The following is a 13,786-nucleotide window of genomic DNA, read 5'->3' on the forward strand; positions in this document are numbered from 1 at the left end:
GGCAGTCAGGGCCTGAACGCGCCGGGAGCGTGCGCAGCGGAGATCTGACAGAGGAGTAGGAATAAGCGACCGACCCCCGGGTGGGTGCGCGCCCAGCGGCCCGCGGGGATCGGCGGGGTGGGTGTGGGTGCGCGTGTGCGCGCGCGGCTGAGCCCCGCGGTGGCTGGGCTGCGCGTGAAGCTCGGGGGCCACAGCCGTCTGGAGGGCGTTCCCGAGAAAGGGCGAATGCGAGGGGGCCACGCGTGCCAGTGCGGCGAGTGTGCCAGCGGAGGTTGGGGGTGGGGAGGGCGCGTGGCAGCGCCAGGCTGGTGGGAGTCGGGGTGTGGGGGGGACCCTCCCGGCCTGCGCCTGGTAAGTGTGCCCGCGCGTGCCAGGCGCGGGAGCCGGCCCGGGCGGGGACGCGCCGGGGCCGTGGCCGGGAGGGGGTCGTGGCGCGCGGCCGCGGAGGCGCGGGGAGACAAGGCGGGAGGGGGAGGGGAGCGAGGGCGCGCGCGGCCGAGCGGGCGCCCGCGGTCACATGGGCGAGGGAAGGAGGGAGGGAGCGCGCGAGGGAGGGAGGAGGATGGGGGGGTTAAAGCCGCCGAGCGCCGAGGAGCCGGTGCAGAGCGGGCGGCGGCGGCGGCGGCGGCTCCAGCCTGCGCGGCGCGGGGCTCGGCGGCGGGGCGATCCGGCAGCGGTGGGAGCTCCGCGCTCCGGGGCTCGCTCCCCGCCGCGGACAGCCGAAGGGCGCAGCGCGGAGCCCCGGCGGCCCGAGGGCGCGGTGAGTTCCCCCGCGGCAGAGCGCGCGCGGCCGGACCCTCGAGCCCTCCGCGGCCCGACAACCCCGCGGCGCCCCGTGCGCGCGGGAAGCGGGAAGGGGACACGCGTGGGCCCGGGGCCGAGGGTGGGGAGGAAAGTTCACCGGAAACTTTGCCCGCACACTCGGGGGCGAGAGCGCTGGAGAAGCGGCCCCCCACGTCCGAGCGCGCCCGGGGTTGGGCGTGGTGGTGGTGGTGGTGGTGGCGGTGGTGGTGGTTGGTGGTGGGGGCGGACAATCGGCTTGGCGCGGTGGTGGCCGGGGCGGATCGTCCAGGCCGCCCGGGGCTCCCCCAGACCTCCGCAGAGCGCTCGGGGTCTGGGAAAATTCCGGAGCTGGGGGGTCGTGGTGACCCCCGCACCCTTGGTGGCGGCTCCCTTCTCTTGCACAAATCTGGACTTCAAAGCGCCCAGGGGTGTGAACGGACGGCAGCGCGTCAGCCGGTGTATGCGTGTCCGTGTGAATCCGGTGTGTGTGTGTGTGTGTGTGTGTGTGTGTGTGTGTGTGTGTGTGTGTGTGTGTGTGTGTGTAAGGGCGCGCGCGGTGTAGCTCTTTGGAGTGGCTTTTTCCAGCGTCTCTTTGTAAGTCCTGCCTTCTTGTGTCCGGTGAGTCCGCTCGTGCCTTATCCCCAAGTGGCTCTTTGTGAGTCCGCCGTGTGCGCCCAGCGCGCGTGGCTGTGAGCGGGCCCCCGGCGGCGGTGTGGCTCCGAGTCGTGGCTCTCCGGGTGCGTGGGGGCTGGGCCGCGGGGAGGTCAGCAGACGGACAGCTCTGGGACTCGGCTCCTCGCCTCGCTCTCCTCCCCAGCCTCTCCTCCTCCAAGCCGCTCGCCCTCGCGCCCGCCCCCTCCCCCTCCGGTAGCTTCAGGCGGGCAGGACTATTTCACGCCTTGTTGAAAATTCAGGATTTTCTTTCTCTTTCCAGTCTCCTCTCTCCCTCTTTGAGAAGCGTGTGTGTGTGTGTGTGTGTGTGTGTGTGTGTGTGGCAGCTTGTCTGCAATTCTGGGTGTGGGTCTGCCTGCCACTCTGCAAGTGTATGTCTGTAACACTGATGGTTTCGCCTGTAGTACTTGAGTTAGCTAGGGATGTTCTGCCTAGCTGTGACGGGGACAGTGCTGGGGTATCTGAAGTGTTGGGTGTGTTTGTGCATCTGTGGGATGTGCCTAGGGTTGCGTTTTGTGTCTTGCTCTGGAGATGATGCTGGACCCGTTGTATGGGTGGAGATGGGGCTGGCAGAGTCAGACAATCTTAGGACTGAGGGACTAAGCAGGCCACGGTGGGCTGGAAGGGCCTGTATGTACCCCCAGTGTCATAACTCACACAAAGTTCTGGGCTGGTTCCTGGGGCTCCTGGGGAAGGCTGGTGACCCAGCTGAGCTCCCTTTCCACCCCGGCTGAGGGACTCTGCACCTCCTATAAAGACTAGGAGTTTCCAAGTCACAGGGACACGAGGGGCTGAGTGCATGTTTTGCACGCGGGAGGCCCGGATTTGAGCCCTGGCACCACCTTGTCCCCTAAGCACGGCTGAGAGTGACTGTCGGGTGTGGCCCAAAAAACAGAACCAAAATTTTCACACTCAAGCAAGAAGACTCCTTGCTTGGGACCTGGAATTTGTACTCAGATTTGCACTTGAGGCATTTGACTCCTTTGAGGGGCCTTGGGAGTTACACACGTGACAGGACACACACAAACAAGAGGATGCAAATACACACTCACTCGTGTTCTGGGGTGCCTGTGGCTGCGGGGGGCTAGGTTTCAAGGCTAACCCTTAGCCCTGGGCTCTGAGGTTGATGCTGAGACCTCTCGGCCCCTCTCAGAACTCACTGGGTGAACTCCCCCGGGGACCCCAGAGTTTCTCACCTGCGCAGGAATGTTCTTTGGCTACAACCCTCAGACTCACAGCGGAAGCCTGAGGCTGCCATGGACCCTGGACTCCATGACCTTGTCTGTCTTCACATTCACCCTTAGGCTCACGGGGGCCCTGCTGGGGGTCACCGAGGGTCCACACGCAGCGGGTCCTCACACTAAGGTTCTAGGGTTCTGGGATACTCAGGTTGTCAGACAGTCTCCCAACAGGACCAAGGCGCTCCCCGCCAGTGTCCCTCCATCCCCGGATCACTCTGGGATCTGTTTCCACTCAGACTACCAGAGGCACCTGGTCCTGAGACAGGCCCTCCCGGAGAGCGGGCGCACCTCCGCCTCACGCAGGGTTCCTCTGCTTGTGCTGACCGGGATGGGTTGGCTCCTGGCCACACACACATACACACACACACACACACACACACACACACACACTGGCGTAGGCTTACACGGAGGATGGGGTGCTCTGCCAGGGGCACCCTGGCTCCCTGACTCCCCTTGAGACCAAGTAGGACTGTGATGCTCAGAGCTCATGGCGAGCAGCTCTGATGGCATTTGTGAGGACACGTGGGCCAAGGAAGAGGTGCCCGTCCTGGTGTATATGGCGATGGGGGCGGGAAAGGTATACAAGCTGGGTCACCCCTGACGCTTCCTGGGCCCAGTCAGACCTTGGCCTTTCTCATGAGAGCAATCTCTTGCCAAGCCTTGGGGAGTTTGGTGGCTTTGATGGATGGGCGTGGAGTCTAGAGTCCATATGTGTCCCCCCCCCCCAGGCTAAGTCACTTTGGTCTGTGGTCTAGAGGGTCAGGTGTGGGGTGACAAGACTTATGTCCTCCCTACCGCCCCCACCCCCACCCCCAGCCCACCTTGGGACTGACAGAGGGGCTGGACCTTTCCAAGGTGTATGTAGACTTTCCGGATTCCCCCAGGTGTGGGGTGGGAAGGCCACTGACAGAGGGGCCTGTGCTGGACCCACGCTCGCTTCTCCCCTCTGCCTGGTGGGAGCAGGGCTCCTAGAGGTGCGCCCACCTTCCCTTCCTCTGGGAAGCCTGTTCAGCCCTGACGCCCACCCCGGGGTGTGCCCCGCCTTCTCCAAGGGCCTCCTGGGAGGATCAGGATTTTGGCCCAGAGAGTGGGGAGGTCTGGGGGGAGGGCTGAAGGGGCCACCAACCGACCCCACAACTCCACCTGCCTCACCTGCCTCGGAGACAGCCCCTCCCCCTGATTCCGGAGGCCCACTCCGGAGGGGCTGCTTGAGGTTCCTCACCCCTGCACCCCCACGGGGAGCCCCTCAGAGTCAGGGTAGAGCTCTGCCTTGGGCGCTGGTGGAACTGCTCTGCCCCAGAAGGGGACACGTGCTCTCCAGCCCCCCTCTGGGGCTGGGGGGCTTGGAGTGGAGGCGCCCTGCTCTCTGCCCCCCCATGGCGAGTTGAAGTGTAAATGAATCGGAAACATATGGAGTGGATTTTCTTTGAAATGCAGATGGGTTGGGGGGGGACCATGTGTGCCTAGTGGAGGGGGGGGTCCCAGAGAGCACAGAGGCTGAGAAGAGAGAGCTGACCCCTCTTCCAGACCCACCGTGGGCTGGGGGGGACTTCAGCTGTGTAAACTCCCTGGGTGACCACACCCTCCATGGGGCGCACTCCAGGCTTCCTGTGGGGAGGGGCTGGGAGGCCAGTGGGCCCAGAGCGCTGAGGTCATCACCCCCCTCACTCTGCAGAGGGCACGGGGTCCCTGCAGAACAGGGGGGTCAGGAGGAGGGGGCCCAGTGGAGGGAGGAGTGTGGGGACAGAGGAGGCCTGGGGAAGGAGCCAAGCCCGGCAGCTCCCCAGAGCTGCTGGTGGTGACCTCTGGGCAGCACCGTGCTGTCATCGTGCCCCACCTCCACTCCCAGTGCTTATTTTGTTGGTTTTTCGCCACGCCAGGGCTGACTCCCGGGTCTGTATGCTCAGGAATCACTTTTGGTGCTGCGGGGCTCTCACCCAGGGTCCATTGCAAGGCAAGACCTGCACTGTCTTCCCATCCCCAGCTGGGATGCTTGCCCCCTGCCAGGCTTGGTGACTGGCCAGAAGCCCCCCGCTGCTGAGATGGCTCCCCTGTTGCCCCTCACCCAGACTGCAGCCCCCGGGGATTTAGACCCCCGTGTCTATAGCTCCTGCTGTTCATTGCTATTTGGCGTAGAGGACCTGAGTGGTTTATGGGGTAGACCAAAGCAGGGAAGTGGTAGCAGGGGAGAGGTCTGACTGGGAGGGGATGGGGCACGGTACAGACCCCAACTCTGAGGCCAAGTCTGTTTTCTCCCACTTGTGGAATTTTCCCAAGGTGAGAAGGCCCCATTCTCCCACTGTGGCCACGTGTCCCCTGTTCTCTCTGGGCCCGGGTTTCTCAGACCTCAGCTAAGGTAGTAGGCGCCATCGCTGAGCCCCAAGGCTGGCGCTGGGCTCACGGCACTGCAGTGGGCATCAGCCACTGTCCGTATGGGTTAGTCACGTCTCAGAACATAGGGTTTGACTCATAAGGAAAAACAAAAATCCCTGCCTGGCCAGAGAGCCTGGACAGTGCCAGTGGAAGAGTATAGCCATGGCTCTATCTCAGAGACACCACAGAGAGAGAGAGAGAGAGAGAGAGAGAGAGAGAGAGAGAGAGAGAGAGAGAGAGAGAGAGGAAGAGAGACAGATAGACAGACAGAGACAGAGAGACAAAGAGAGGGAGAGAAAGAGAGACAGATACATGAGTACACTCACACATACACATACACTCACACTCGCATATACACACACAGTCACAGCACACTCACATACTCACAAACATACACACATTCACACATACTCTCACATACTCTGACACATACACACATACTCTCTCACATATACTCACACTCACATATATTCTCACATACTGTGACACACATACACACATACTCTCACATTCAGTCACACGCATAGTCTCACACTCTGACACACACACACTCACTCACACATACACTCACACACACTCACACATACACTCACACACACACTCACACAACATACACACATATACACGCATACACACACTCACACACACACACACACACACACACACATACCCCTTTCTCAGACCGCTGGGGACTGAGGGAATGTGGGGAAACGGAGGCTCCCTGTGGGGGAGAGGCCCTGCACACAGAGCTGCTTCTGTTTCACAGGGAGCAGAGATGGATCGGACGGGTGGGGTGCCAGGTAGGCTCCGATGGCCAAGGCTCGGGGCACAGAGAATTCCTTCCAGGACAGCCTTGCTCGGGGGACGCAGAGCCACCACACTGTGAACATCAAGTTCCTCTCTAGGCCACTCCAAGTAGGTGTGTGGCAAAGAAACCCACATTTTCTCCAAGGAGGCTTTTCTGAGCCACTGCGCCCTCTCCCCAGCCCCGCCCAGCAATCTGAGTCCCACTGAGGTTCCTGCACCCCCCATTTCCTAGCCCCCACCTTGTTTCGGCCCCCCAGGCCTCCAGGTCACCCTCTTTCTAGGAGAAGGTAAGATGTGCCTGGCCTCTGAGGGTAGACCGTGTGTGACCTTGGCCTGTGCGTTGACCTTTTGGGGCCCCTCCGTGAAATTGTGGGATGGGGGGGGCTGGGCCCCAGCCCAGGCCTGGAGAGAAGGCGGTTTTGGCACCCATCCAGGCCCCTGACGTCAATGACTCTCCAAATAATGGAATCAATATTGGGGTGGGGGGGCAAGCGTGAACCAGGCCCCAGCGATTAGAAACAGATCAGCACAAACCCGCAGCTGATTCTGATAGAGCTGCCTTGGAGAGCGAGGGTGGGAGGCCTGGAGGGAGCTGGACCTGGGGAGGGGGCTTAGGATGGGGGGAGGGGCTGCCTAAGTGTCCAGAGCATGAGGGGACTCAGTGGGCAGACACGGGGGCTGTTCGAGGTGGGGCGATGGGCTGGGGGCGGGTGCTGGGGCGTGGGGGTGGGTCCACATCCCGTCCTTTGATTCTTCGAGCCTGTGGGGTGCCCGGCGAGGGGGGAGTCTGTGAGTGGCGCCTTCTTTTAGCCAGGGAGAGATAAAGAATGAATAAGCTGTGGTTGGAGAGGGCTCCTCCTCGGCTCCAAGGGCTGGAGTACATGCTCTGCATGCAGGAGGCTCTGGTTCCAGCCCCAGCCCCACGTGATTCCCTGAGCATCACCAGGAGTCACTTCCAAGTGCAGAGCCAGGAGTAGCCTCTGAGCATTGCCTGGTGTGACGAAAACTCCCTCCAAGAAGGAAAGAGAAAGAAAGGGGCCTGAGCTATACAGCACAGCGGGTAGCGCTCTTGCCTTGTACGTGGCCAACCGGGGTCAGGTCGTGGCACCCCCTATAGACCCCTGGGCCCTGCCAGGAGTGTCTCATGAGCACAGAGAACCAGGAGTGAGTCCTGAGCACTGCTGGGTGTGCCCTCTCCCCCCACCCCCCCAAAAAAAAAATCCCACAAGAAGACAGAAAGAAAGAAAGAATGGGTAAGGGGACTTCAGAGTTCATCTCAGACTTAGGCTATTTTGGGGGCTACAGGTTATATCCAGGGTAAAGGGGAGTTCCAGGTCAGACCTAAGGGAAATGACCTTTGGTTTGGAGGTAGAGGGCGTCAGTCCCAGTAGGGGTGTATTTCCCCCTCAGATCGGGTCTCTGGCCTCCTTGGTCAGCCCACATCCTCTCCTCCTCCTGGAAGGCAGCAGGTGAGGGCGGAGGGGTCCTTGGGGTCCATGGGGGGCTGGCCTGGCGGCAGCTGACAAAAAACAGGAAGAAGGACTGGGGGAGCGGCTGTAATTACAGGGCATTTATTATTAATCAGATGAGATTGCTGGAAGCAGCTGGTGTAATGTGCGTGGCGATACAGCCTGCAGCTCCCCCCCCCCCGCCCCGCACATGCACATGTCCACACACCACCACACGCAGCCAGGCCGAGTTCGCTTTCACAACTGGCTTCCTGTGCAAGCTGGAGAATGTGTCTGGGTGCACGCTGGTGTTTTATCATGTCAGCTCTGTTCCCTCTATTGCCTCCTTTTCTTTCTTTCTGTTTTCTCTTACCTCCAGTGATAGATAGTATTTCATTAAGTTAGTTTTCTTGGCCTTGGGGCCGCAGCCCGTGGTGCTCCGGGATCAGTCCTGGCTCTGTGCTCAGGGGGACCGTAGGCGGTGCTGAGGACCAAGCTGGGGTTGGCCACATGCAAGGCAAGTGCCCTCCCTCCTGTCCCACCCCTGGTCCGTGAGCCTGTGTAGAGGTCTCTTCTGACAAGTCTCCAACTGGGCCCCACCCCTTGCCCTCCATGCATCTGTCTTCCCAGGCCCCCTCTCCCAGGGCCCGTGTCATGGTGTCTCTGTCTGTTGCCTCCAGCCGGTCTGTGTTCTGCACGGTGTTTTGGACTCAGGCCATCTCCCATGTCTGTGTGTGTGTGTGTGTGTGTGTGTGTGTGTGTGTGTGTGTGTGTGTTGTGTGTGGCAGGTTGTGGGGGATTTCTGCTTCTCTGGGTAGAGTTGGATGGTGGGTGAGTGGGTGAGAGTTCAGGCATCTCAGCACGTCTCTCCGAGACCTGTTTTAGCTTTTGGTTTTTCTTTGGCGAGATGGGCAATTGGACCTCAGGATCTCCGGGGATGTCAGAGATGGTGAGATCCTCAGAGCCTGAAGAATAGTGGCTGCCGCCTGACCTTCTTCGGCCAGTTGTCTGAGCTGGCAAAATGCTTTTTCTCTCTGAGCCTCGGTTTTCCTCATCTGTGAAATGGAGACAGGAGTGCCTCCAAAGGTGGTTCTGATGCCTTAGGACAAAAATGTAGGCTGAGAACTTAGGTTGTCTGCCTCAGAGGCACCAGCAGGAAGGAAGGAGAGAAGGAAGGGTGTCGGTATAGCAGAGGGGCTTTGGAGCTGGACTCGAACTCAAATCCCTCTTCTGGAACTCATCAGCCCTGTGCTCTGGGGCCAGTTAATTAACCTTCCTGAATCTCGGTTTCTTCAGCAGTCCATAGGGATAAGAATAGAACCTACCTCATGGCGAAGTCATGAGGATTAAATGAGATAATGCACACACAGTGCCTGACATAGCTTCTGACACATAACAGATGCTCAATAAATCATAGTGTGGATGAGGCAGAGGAAGAGGATGGTGGGGGGGAGGGTTCTGCCCTGCCGGTGGCCATATGTCTCTGTGTGAGCGAGCATGGGAGAATGTGTGGGATTCAGAGGTACTTGTGTCTGTCGGCTGCTCAGGTGGGGACATGGGAATGCCTGTAGGTATGTAAAAACTGTGTCGGGGGTGGGAGAGGTGGAGGGTGGGGGAGTGGGGGACAGGCCACTGACTTTGGGTCTCCCTTTGTCCCCGGGGTGGTTCAGGACCTCAGGTCAGCAAGTGGTGCTGGGGGGTGCTGGGACTCGTCCCAGCTTTCCCTCTTCCAGATCCTTCCGTGCTGCCTGCCTCTGTTTCCCTCTTCCCACTGTGGAGTCTCAAGTAGAGAGAGAGAACAAAGGCCCACGGCTCCCCAGAGACCTCTGACATGTGCCCTTTGCCCTTCTAGAGTCCAGCCTTGTCTCATCATCTGGCACCCTTGGTTTTGGAAGTTGCGGGCAGAGTCTGGTGCGGAGGAGTCCGGTGGACGTTGATGTGCTCTGTGCGCGGCCGGAGGTGAAGAGGTAGGTGCTGGAGGGGGTGGGGGGGGGTGGCGGGGGTGGGCGGGGGGCAGGAAGGCCCCTCCTCCCTCGGGGAGCAGCCCCCTCCCCCGCCCGCCAAAAAATAGAGCTGGGCTTATGGAGATTGTTTGGCGTAGCTGTCCCTGCAATCCTGCCCAACAGCTAACTTATTCCGGGGAGTGGACCTACCCCACCACTCCGGTCCAGTGGTCCCCTGGGGGCAGTGTGGCTCCCTTTTGGGGAGCACTATCCAGGGGCACTTTCATACCCTGTGAAGAGGAAGGAGAGACCCCCTCTGCCACACAGGCCATGGCACAGCCAGGCCGGAAAAGGGGGTTCTGCATTTAGGGGGCGTGGATCCTGGGTGTGCTGGTGCTTCTCTCTCACCGCCAAGCCCCAGAAGAATCTCTCCGGTGTGAGGGGAGGAGAGGGGCTTTGAAAGAGACAGGATCGATGTACGCGTGTGCAGGGGAGGGTAGAGAGTCCAGAATCTTCTGGGGCCAGCCACGGGGCTGGGCCTGACTCTCCTTGCCTTTCATTCAACCCAGGCAAGGCCCCTGGATTGGCAGCCCGGGGGTGGGGGCGTCCAAGGAATCGAGGCGCTGGAGCGGAACGGAAGGGCCTATTGTCCAAAGCCCGCCAGAGGCCCACAAAGGCCACCGGCTTTTCATCTCAACTCCCAAACAGACTGGCCATTTTCCTGGCCCGGAGTGGGGGGGACCCAGCCCTCCACGACTGGGACTGGGGTGTTGTGGGGAGTGGGGTGGGGTTTCCCAGGGGGCCAGCAAAGGGGCTTAGGATGGAACTGGGGTTCTGAAGAGGAGGGAAGCACCAGATGGCGGAGCGATGCTTCCCTCTCCCCCTGCTCCCGAGGGCCGAGGGCGCAGGGCTGGGGTGGGGGGTGGAGAGAAGCTGGATTTCCACCATCACAGAGTCTGTCTAGGTGTGGGGGTCGCCCCCCTCCCCCCTCAATCCCTGGGGCTTGTTGGGAAGGTGAACCACTGAGCTGAGGGGTGGGGGTGCCCTGAGGTCAGAGGCGGGTGGTCAGGAAGGACGTTCCGCTAGTGGCCAGTAGCTCGGATCCCCTGACCCTGTCCCCGGGGAGCCCAGACAGTGGGGCTGGAGAACAACCCTGTGGGGTCGGGCCCAGGCAGCTTCTGTGGGGGCTGAGGAAGAGGCCAGGAGGGAGGACTTGGCAGGATGTCCACCCCCCTACACACACGCACACACACCCTGCAGAGCACCTCCAGCCCCACTTTAAAGACGGCTTTTTAATTTAACAAAGTGGATGAAAAACTGTTTTTGGAAATAAAAGGTATCTGCTCGGCGCTGGAGTGTTCAGCCCTCGCTGAGTCTCCTGGCTTCTCCCCGCAACCAGAGACTCCTCGTGTGTGTGTGTGTGTGTGTGTGTGTGTGTGTGTGTGTGTGTGTGTGTGTGTGTGTGGTGTGTGTGAGAGAGAGAGAGAGAGAGAGAGAGATTGAGAGATTTGTTTGTTTTTGCTCCTCGGGGCCCCCCAGTTTCTCCGTGGCCTCCCGTCACCCCTCCAGCCCCTCGCTGAAGCCTCCATGTGGCCCAGCCTCTGGCCCTGTGTCTCCCGCGCTCTCTCTTCCGGGCGTCTCTCTCCTGATTCGTCTCTGTCTCCCGGCCTGTCTCAATCTCTATCTCCCTCCCCCCCCTTCCTTTCTCCCCCCCAACCCCTGCTCTAAATGGGTCTATTTAAAACACCCGACGCTGCCAAGTCAGAAAAGCGTCTCCTGATAAAGCGCATTAGGCGGAGGGAGGGAGGAGGAGGCAGCAGCGGGCGGACGGATTGATCCAAGCCCGTAACCCCATTAATCAGGCATCGTGGATCTCCCTCCCTCCCCCAGCTTCAGCCCCTTCTGAGCTAAAAGCCCCTTAAATATTTATCACCCTTCCCCCCTGGGGGCGAGGGGAGAGGTGTGTGGCCCTGGGTGCGCACAGCCTCGGCTGCAGGGTGCCCCCCGCCCCTGTGTGCACCCATGTGTGCATGTCCTTGTGTGCAGGATGGGCGTGTACATGTGACAGACCCAGGGCCTAGCAGTCTAGTCGCCCCCCCACCCCACCCCCACCCGGCTCCCATCACTCCCTTCCTTGGGCCCTGGCCCCGTGGCTGGGCCCTGACCCCCTCGGTGGCTCTCCCTGCTCCTGGAATGCCCCCCTCCCCCAAGGGCAGTGATGGGGGCTGGGTGCTTTGCTCCTTCATCCTCAGGTGGCAGGCGGGTGAGCCGGGGCGCAGTGTCAGTGCTAGAATAACTCGGGGCAGAGAGATGAGACGATGGGGACTCCGTTCCTCTCTCTGCACCCCCTTCTGTCCCCCGTAGCTGGGGGTACTGGCTGAAGGCCTCCCCCTTTCAACCTCAGAGGACTGTGCCCGTGCCCGTCACCCTGGTGGTGTGGCGTGGGAGTGCCCCCCTCTTTCCCTGCAGAAATGCAGGAAGGTGGCTGGGACTGGGCTGGGTGGGGTCACTTCCTAGGAGAGAAGGGAGCGGCCGCAGGCTTGGCCCTCATCTCTCTGAGCAATCCCCCCCACCCTGGGCAGGGCAGCCCCAGAGACAGACCTGCAGGGTGCAGGCGGCGGGCTTGGGGTGGGGCCGGGGGCTCCGTCCAAGTTGCCCCCTGACCCAGCCAGCTTGGCCCCCCTCCGCCCCCCCCAGCCCGGAGGGTCGACTCGTCCCTCCCCCCTGCATCAAGTGCCACATCTCCTCCTGACTCAGACAATTAGATTCAAAGGATGACCTCACTCCCCGCGGCCGTCCCTCACTCGCTCCCTCGGCTCGCCCGCTCGCTCCGCGCGCCGCTCCTGCCTTCCCTCCTCCCGGCCGCCGCCTCGCCCGCTCGCCGGACCCCCAGCCCCGACCCCCGGGGGCCCCGATGTCTGCGCGGGGGACCAGGTCAGTGGCCGCGGGGGCCCGGGGAGCTTGTCACCCCGCCGGGGCCGCGCAGCGCCCGCCCGCCCGCCCCGGCGCTTCCCGCTCCTCGCCGGCCCCACGCCCCCCGCGGCTGCTCGGCGCGCTCCCCTGCCAAGCTGTCTCTCTCCGCTCCTCGGCGCGGCTCCCCTCTGCTCCCCTCGCTCCTCTCCCCCAGCCCCCCGGCCTCTGCAGCCGGTGGGAGGGACTGGGACTTCCTGAGGTCCCTGGGATGGGGCCGGGCCGTCGCTGCCTGCAGCAGCCTCATTGCAGAGAGAGAGAGAAAGAGAGAGAAAGAGGAGAAGGGAGGGGAGGGGGCTCCCCCGGGCGGGTCCGCAGGCCTGGGGGAGGGGGCACCACCTGTGGGAAGGGGGCTGCCGGGAGGCCCGCGAGTTGGGGTGACCGGCTGCACCGGGGATGAGCCCCTGATATCTTTCTTTCACACATCCGGCCCCATGGAATGTGATCACGAAGCCTGGCTGGTTTGTCCCCACCTCCTAGCCAACTTAGTCCCCTCTGCCTGGTCCCCGTCCCTGTCACCGCCGCCTGGTTTCAGCTGGTCCCGCTCTCTCCCAGTGCTCCAGGGACGGTCCCGCCTGTTTTCCTTAGGCTGGGGCCTGCTCCCGGGGTCCTGGGAGCTGTGTCACACTCCTCTGACGAGGACTCAGGGCCCAAGTGGCACCTGGAGTAGCAGTTGGGGGCGGTGTTAAGAGCCTCGGTAGCTGCTGGGTGTGGGGCTTGGCTGGCCATACCTGGACTCTCTTCTGCCTGGACAGCGACATGGCCCTCTCTGTCTCTCACTCTTTGACTCTCTGTCTCTCTCTGTCTCTCTGTGTCTCTCTGTGTCTCTGTCTTTGTATCTCTGTCTCTGTCCCTCTGTCTTTGTCTCTGTTTCTCGATGTCTTTCTGTCCTCTCTCTGTCTCTCTGTCTCTGTCCTTCTGTCTCTGTCCCTCTGTCTTTGTCTCTCTGTCTCTTTTCATCTCTTTGTCTCTCTCTCTGTCTCTCTCTGTATCTGTCCCTCTGTCTCTGTCTCTGTCCCTTGTTCTCTGTCTCTGTCCCTTGTTCTCTGTCTCTGTCTCTGTTTATCTCTGTCTCTGTCTCTTTGTCTTTGTCTCTCTCTTTCTCTCTTTGTCTCTGTCTTTTTCTGTCTCTCTGTCTCTGTCCCTCTGTCTCTGTCTCTCTGTCTCTCTCTCTGTCTCTCTCTCTCTCTCTGGGTGTGTGCTGGGGAGGGCTGTGCCTCCGGGTCCATGGATGCTCTGGGACTCTGCTTCTCTGGGGCTCCTGAGTCAGGCGAGGCCCAGGTCGGCCAGCTGGCCAGCCCGCCTCCTGCAGGACGTCTGTCCCCATCTCGCTTCAGACCTGACACGGGCGATGACAGGGCTCTGGCAGGGGTCTGAGGTAGAGGCCCCCTGTCCTTTCCTTTCCTGCCCCCACCCTCCGGTGCCCTGCAGCTGTGGGTGCAGAGAAGTTTGGGGAGACCTGGAGTCCCCTAGCAGGTCGCTCGGCCGAAAGCGGCAGCTGCGGAGGACCGAGAGAGCAGGAGGGACTTGGGGAGTGGCTGGTCTCCAG

The 13,786-nt window shown here is 61.5% G+C and overlaps 1 protein-coding gene across 3 annotated transcripts in view; it reads left to right on the forward strand.

The window, feature by feature from the left end:
• The first annotated feature begins 582 nt into the window (after positions 1-582).
• The window catches only part of CNTFR (ciliary neurotrophic factor receptor), a 57,275-nt gene continuing 44,071 nt past the window's right edge, over positions 583-13,786 (forward strand). For 2 of the 3 annotated variants that reach the window (XM_055145737.1, XM_055145723.1), the window contains exons 1-2: positions 583-760; positions 9,177-9,291. The gene's annotated coding sequence lies outside the window, so the exon portion shown is untranslated. The remainder of the gene's footprint in view (positions 761-9,176; positions 9,292-13,786) is intronic. The other variant, XM_055145730.1, reaches the window with a different exon arrangement.

Source organism: Sorex araneus, chromosome 1, assembly GCF_027595985.1.
Source record: "Sorex araneus isolate mSorAra2 chromosome 1, mSorAra2.pri, whole genome shotgun sequence".
Lineage (NCBI taxonomy): Eukaryota > Metazoa > Chordata > Mammalia > Eulipotyphla > Soricidae > Sorex > Sorex araneus.